This window comes from Galeopterus variegatus, unplaced genomic scaffold, assembly GCF_000696425.1.
Source record: "Galeopterus variegatus unplaced genomic scaffold, G_variegatus-3.0.2 Scaffold1764, whole genome shotgun sequence".
NCBI classification, from domain to species: domain Eukaryota; kingdom Metazoa; phylum Chordata; class Mammalia; order Dermoptera; family Cynocephalidae; genus Galeopterus; species Galeopterus variegatus.
This window is the reverse complement of record NW_007727875.1, coordinates 160,588-168,215: the sequence shown is the minus strand read 5'-3', so window position 1 is coordinate 168,215 and position 7,628 is coordinate 160,588. Positions and strand designations below refer to the sequence as shown.

The following is a 7,628-nucleotide window of genomic DNA, read 5'->3' as shown; positions in this document are numbered from 1 at the left end:
AATTGAAGGACAATTTTATAACTAGACAAGTTTTAAACTCTGAAATTTCTTCCAAAAAGAAAAAAAAATCTGTAAAGTAAGACTCCAATTCTCAGCATCTCTGGTGGTGAACATTAAAGACCAGAGTGATGGAACCAAAGATCCTCAAGGAGGGAAGGGGTGGGGCTGAAGTATGATGAATTAAAGACAAAAAGGTACAAGAGGGAGTGGGGAGAATTTTGTAAATTATTTTGGAAGAAAACTTAAAAAGTTAAAAAATAGGAGACTAGCCAATAGGATGCAGGACAAATTCATCATCCCCGTTTCCCCTCTCTCTCCTGAGTAGAAAGGGAGAGAATCACATTATGAGTCTGGAGGCAGGTACAGGTAGAGTTGAGGGTGGAAAAAAATCAAAGATCAATAGGATTTTCAATTGAAGCAAAGTCTCCTTGAATTAATCAGCCTTACAGGGGCAGTTGATGCAGCTGAGAAGCCTAGCCTCCTTCAGTCACTCTCCTTTTTTTTTTTTTTTTTTAGTCCCATGAGACACTACACTCTCCTGTTTTTCACCCATCACTGGCTTCAGTCTCCTTCTAAGCTTTCCCCTCCCCTTCTTAATCTCTGAACAGACCATTCTCAGAGCTGGGTCTTGGGCTTTGTTTTCTTCTATGTACTATGTCACTTTATGATCCCATCCATGCCCACAGTTTTACATGTGATAATATCTTCCAAATTTATATCCGAGTCAGATATCTCCTCTGAATGCCAGACTCATATATTCACCCAGCTATCTGACATCTCCCCTGTGTGTCTCACAGCTTCTTACACATAATAAACGTGTCTGCAATGGAAATCTTGACATCCCCCCACATAGCCCACCCATTTCCTCTGCTAATTAATGGCATCATCACCTCCCTTGCTGCAGAAATATGGACACTGTTCTAGACTTGACCCTCTTTCCTGACCATAAGTAAAACCAATCTATCAACTTCTGTCCATTATGTTGCCAAAATATATCTCCACTCCAGCTTCTTTAGACCTCCACAGTGCCACCTCCAGTTCTTGAGCTTCCACCACCTTCCCCCAGGATTATTGCTGGAGTCTACTAACAGGGCTCTCTATTTCCACTCTTTGCCACATCCATACTACTCTTCTGTTTAAAATCCTTCAGTCAATTCCTATGGGGCAAAGTTAAAAAAAAAAAAATCCAAATTCTTTACCATAGCTGAAGTCCCCCTGCCTGTCTTTCCAAATGCTTGTCAGTCCACTCTCCCCTCACACACCCCGCCTATCCACCGTGGCCCTCTTTCAGTTCCTTGAAGGACATTAAGCTTCTAGCTTTTGTTTTTCTCTTAACATCTACCTACTGCTGTTGCTACCCTTCCCCCACCTTCATGGCTGGCTTCTTCTGTTTAGGTCTTATATGCTGCCTCCACAGAAAAGCCTTCTCTGACCACCAAAAGGTAGCTATTCTACTATTCTTCATCATAGTCACCTGTGTTTCTGTCATAGCATTTATTTATCAATTTTATTTCCTTATTTTCTGCATTCACAATTTCCTGAGGGCAGAGGAAGTCTGCCTTGCCTACTACAATACCACAAGCTTCTAGCACAGACGTACAAAATAAATATTTGATAAATATGTATTGAATGAATGGATGAATAAATGGAGATGGAATGGAGCTTAAATTTAAAGCTTAAATAGTAAAAGAAAAGATATTTCCCCGTACAAAATAAATATTTGATAAATATGTATTGAATGAATGGATGAGTAAATGGAGATGGAATGGAGCTTAAATTTAAAGCTTAAATAGTAAAAGAAAAGATATTTCCCTTTGAGACAGGAAGAAGAAAAGTGGCAGTGTGTAGACGTAAGTACATGCATATGGGATGAGAAGCTGAAAAAACTTGCAGTTCATGCTGGAGGAAGGTTATCTACTAATGGAGGTAAGAGGCTTGAGGAGAATGAAGAATACTTGGGAGAGACTCTGTGGGCAATGGGACAGAGTGCTCGCCAGCCACATGTAAAAGAATTTCTGCAGAGCACTGAGCACTCGCCTGAAGTAGGAGATGCCAAAATTTTGTCAAAAGACAAGGTGTGATTTGCTCACCAGTGCCTGGCAGCCTGGGGTGTAGGAGGAGATAAAGAAAATTGTTAGATGAATCCGAGTCTAGGGGTCACCCAAACAAATGTGGTAAAGAGAAAAGTGGTAGGGGATTTTGAGGGGACTGGTGTAAATTGGTTAAATGTCCCATCATAGGCTTTGAATTGGGGAAAGAGGAAGTAAAGCTAAAAGGAGTTTAACGGCCTTAGTGAAAGGGAGAGTACAGAAGACAACGGGGACTTCTTGTGACTTCATCATCTATAATTTCACAAGTATAATGTAAATGAATGGGTAATGCACACTTCACAATAAATATTCATCACATTTGGTGCAGAAAAAAATAAATCATTTCCAAAAAGCAAGGGTCAGTTGCGCAAATTCTACATGAACCAAAAAGCCTAGCTGTGATGTCCTGAGAGTTGCTTTATGTTTAAAATTTGGTTGGCTTTAAAAATATCCAGTGAAAAATGGAAACAAATTGGGAAGAGTTCACTACTCAGGCTTGTACAGACCCTTCTTCTTTTATTATAAATCAGTAGATTTTTGGTCTGTTTTAGAAAGAAGTTCCAAAAGTGTTGTAAAGCTAGGCAGTCTGAAATTGGAGGCTGGGAGAGCTCTCAGAAATTTCGAGAAGGCACCTGCAATCATCAAAAGTCTAATTTTCCATTCCCCACAATGTGTCATGGTGCCTTAATTTTACCAGTAGAAACCCACATAGGTAGATCATGAAGGATTCCACTAGATGCTAATATCCCAACAAATGAGTAGTACACCTGCCAAGTACTGACAAGCATATACTTTGAATGTGTTTAAGGAATCACATGTTTAAGAGGACCCTATGGAAGATTATATGGTAGAGATCATATTAGTACCTGGTAAAAGGCAGTTTTAAAGGGCACACTCTGAAACTTTGTATTTAAAACCTCTGGCACAGAAGGAGATGCCAGAGGTTTCAAACACAAAGTCTCAGAGAGTACCTTGGTTTGGGTGCTGAGATGTGAGGCCACTCTAACATGTATTTTTGAGCCTGATCTCCTACATTACTGAACAGATCAAACATGTTTCTAGGGGTCTGGCAAAACCAACATGCTTGGTTTGTTCAAAGGCACAGTGGGTCAAAACAGTTCATAAGGCTTTCAGCATTATTAGCTCTTGGACCAGTATCACATACTGACAGTCATCTAGTTTCCGTAGGTTATAAAAACCATTTCAGTTAACCTACACCGACCCAATTGAGAAAATTTCCTTTATTCCAGTTTTCCCATTGCAAACCTGTTTTCTGCTTTCTTGTGGGGAGAGGAATTGCAGCTAAAGTCAAGTCTAATTTAAATGCAAGACATTTCTGGGTTTGTAAGCTTTTTTGAGGTTGTCATATTTTTATTGTATATGGCCATTCATTGCACAAGTTAGGTATTTAGAGTTTCTAAGACAAATGCTATACTTCAAAATTAATGCAGTCTGTTTTGTTTGAGGGAAGTCTAGGCTTATGTTGCTGTAGCCAATTCAAATACTACAAACAAATGTCGACTCTAAAGTGGGGAATTTCACCCTCCTGCACATAGCTGATACACTACTGAGATAGGACAAAAAGGCTCTGGACTTGAGAAAGATGATGCAAGACTAAGTTTCTGGAGTCCATTATGGCACTCATTGGCTCCATGACCACGGACAAGTCACTTAGCCTTACATTCCTCAGTTTCCTCACTTTTAGGATGAAGATTACAATGCCTTTGTCACAGAATGGCTGTGAAAATTTGATGATATAACGGATATAAAAATACTTTGCAAGCTTCGTGATAAAACACCCAAGACCTTACATTCCTCAGTTTCCTCACTTTTAGGATGAAGATTACAATGCCTTTGTCAGAGAATGGCTGAGAAAATTTGATGATATAACGGATATAAAAATACTTTGCAAGCTTCGTGATAAAACACCCAAGTGGAAACCTATGATTATCCACAATGCATACACACATATTTTGACTGGGTACACTGCCCTTTTCCTAGGCAGTCCTTTAATCTGAATCTATCAAGTGCTCAGTCATTTATCAAGAGATTCAGAAAGTGATGTGTTTCACTCCCTTGGCTTCTGTGTGCTGAATTCTCAGCCACAAACCTGATTTAAATGTAGCCTATCAAACAAAGAAGGTTTTAAATCGAAAGATTGAGGGAGTGATAACATTCTTTCATTTTTATGAATTTTTCATTTTATTCCAATACAGTCAAAATGTATTATCTGGGTCAAGTCTCAGTCTTCACAGGTTTGAACACAAGGTCGAGGAGAATGTTTTCTCAGCTTCTATTTGCAATTCAACTACGGCCTTGATGTGAGCCTTCAGGGGCCTTCACTCCCCAAGCTCTGATATCTTCAGGAGCATCGAGAGGAGAATCGAGCATCTAGTTGAGGAGCTCTGCCTGGAATTTACATTCTTTTCTCTAAGACCTTAGAATTACTGGGGTTTCTTTTCCTCTCACTGATAAGAGGGTATAGTGAAATAAAAATTTTACTTTTATTTTTTTTTTTTCTAGGTGAGACTATCGCTGACATTTAGTCAGAATCACATGACTACTAATTTAGAAAATTTGTCATACTCATCACCTCTACGGCAGAAGCCTTAGTCAACTGAAGCTGTGATCACTGAGGTAACCACATATCCATCAAAGCGACTGGACTCAGGCTTAGAAATATAAACCACTAGCATCAACATTCCCTACTTTTTCAATAGTCTGTTTTGAGCAGGCAGCTGTCAGAGTGACATTGGGAGGGCAGGGAAAAGTGCAGGAGGTGTGTGATGTGGCAGAAATAGCACTGGGAGGACACTGGGACCTTCGCAGTAGTTCTGTCTCTCCTGCTGTGTATGACCTTGGGCAAGTCACTTCCTCCTTAGACTCCTCTGTAACATAAGGGACTAGATTAGATTGCTTTTGAATCTTCACCTAGTATTAACATTCTGCAATTTTCTATGCAATTTTAGCCAAATTTACCCATACATGCTTTTCTCTGGGTCATAAGAGCTCTGAGAAAAGGCAAATTAAATTGTTCTTTCTATGGCTTCAAATCTTTTCACATTTTACCACTGGCTCTTAGAAGAACCTTAAGAGGGTCCTGAGAGATTTGGACTCTCCTTACATCTATGACCTCATTTACATCCTCTGCACTCTCCTCCACCCATGTGAGATTTCCCTCAGTTTCTCAATGGATCATTCTATTTGCCCCCTTTCCCCACTTCTGTAACTCTCTCTACTTTCAGGTTGCAGCCCAAATATTGCTGCCCTTTCCCAGGCCAGGTTTGGCCTTTCCCTTCTTTCCTCCAGTCACACGCTGTGCTTCTGCAGAACATTTTGCTTGCCTTGCTTTGAAGGCAGGCACCATGCTTGGATGCTATACTGTGTGGTAGCAGCCCAGGGATATTTGTTCACTGCTGGGCTGTGGTTGTGGGGCAGTTTTAAAGAATCACCTTTGCTTAGTGCTGTAGAAAAGGATTTCCTATAAATTCTGTCTCTGATTAGGTGCATGTCATACAAAACTTATTGCCCTCATGCACCTCTGAATTACGTATGAGAAAGAGAGGAGTTTGATTTCTGCCAAAGTCCTATGATTATAAGGAAATGAAGGAAGGAGGAGCTGTAGCCTGTGGAAAGGGCACTAGGATATGAAGTTGGGAAATTTTCTGTTGAATCCCAAATTTGCTATTTGCTTGATGGGACAGCAGATATATCATTTGCTCTTTTATAGCCTCACTTTTCTCATCTGTAAAACATTTGAGAGATTGTTTTTTTGTTCATAGAGTTGCTATGAGAATAGGTTAGAATAAAAATACACACACACAAAATCTGCATAAATGCAAAAATACACACACACACATACACCACTGCCTGGAACATAAATAAGCACTTTTTTTTTTCCTTATGAGACTCAGCAAGGGATGGATTTTCTTTTTCCTTTTTTTTTTTCTGTAAAACACATGTTGGTATATTTATTAGGATTGCTTTAAATTTAAAGATTTAGAGAAATGACATCTTCATGATGTTCACTTGTACTTTGCAAGAACAAGGAATGTCTTTCCATTTATTTAACCTGCTTTTATAACTTTAGGTGTGTATTAAAGTTTTCTTCTTATATGACCATATGATCATATTAACAGACAGAAAAAGCATTAGACAAAATCCAAACCATTCATGATAAAAATTCTAAGCAAACCAGGAATAGAGGGGAACTTCTTCAGCTTGGTAAAGAACATCTACAAAAAACCTCCAGCTAACATCATATGTAATAGTGAAAAACTAGATGCTTTCCTGCTAAGATGAGGAACAAGACAAGAAGGCGCCCTCTCACCACTCCCACTCAACTTCATACTGGAAGTTCTAGAGATATGGGTTCAATGTGTCTCCCAAAGTTCCACATATTAGAAACTTAATTCGACTATGTCAGTGTTAAGAGGGTGGAATTTTCCTTTATGCAGAGAGCCTTGGCAAGCCAACGAGAGGTGGAGATGATGATGGCCTCTATGATGGGAGGTAGCTGGATCTGGGGAGAGAACCAACCTGGTGCAGCAGAATTACGCGTATCACTCAGTGAGGAAGAATCAGAAGACTAAGGGTTGGGTCCCAACCCTGCCACTTGTGAGCTGTGTGCCCTCAGGCAGGTTCTTTTACCTTTCCCCATGTTTTTTCCTTCATCTGTTGATAAGGAGGTATAACACATTATCAACCTGGCTTGGCTGTCATAAGGATCAAACGAAATGACCTACATGAAGAATGAAAGGTTCCAGCTGCCTGGCGTGGTGTGCCGGCTCTAGAGAGGAAATACGCAAATATCACATGGAGTGAAATCAGCTGCCGCTGTCTGAATTATCTGCCACAATCTGAAACAGATTCCTCTGTAAGTCTCAGTTCCTCTATAGGTAAAACTGGGATGATAATAGTATGTAGGAGAAATTGTTTCTTATTTAACCTGCACCTGTGAGACGAATTTTCCCTTCTGTTTTCTGCTCTCCTACAGGACTCTTCAGTGAAATAAGAGCCCTGTGGCCTGACACATGAACACACACAGTCTCACAAATGCATGTGAAAAGGCCTTTGTAAATACTTAGTTTTTCCATATTGCTACTTCTCCCACATGCCCATATACCCACATTTTAGAAGCAGGGATAATTTGGAAGGCACTTGAGTTTGGAATAATATAGATTTTTTTTCCAGGGGACTTTAAAATGCTTTTTTCGTTTTGAAAGCAAACAACACAACAGAGTTTCTAAACATTGCTATTTTCCCTGAATTTTCTGACCCTTGAGCAAAAATAGTTGTTCACCTCATTTGAGAGGCTCTGTTCGGAATGGGTCAGCCAGAAAAGCCCCACAGGAAGTTATTTTCTGGGGCAATAGTACCTAAGGCAATACTGCAGCAAGAATTTGATAAAATTAGGCTGATGGTTAAATCGGGTCCTGGGTTAGATGTGTGAAAAAGCAGTGTAAACAGGTTCTGATTCCTACATTTACTAATTACTCTCTCTCAGGAGTATTTCTGTGTCTTTGACAGTATTTAGGA

At 39.8% G+C, this 7,628-nt stretch overlaps 1 protein-coding gene across 1 annotated transcript in view; it reads right to left on the bottom strand.

Annotated features, from left to right (window-relative positions):
• GALNT5 (polypeptide N-acetylgalactosaminyltransferase 5) overlaps positions 1 to 7,628 on the bottom strand; it is a 61,260-nt gene that overhangs the window by 45,276 nt on the left and 8,356 nt on the right. The gene's annotated exons all lie outside the window — the stretch shown is intronic.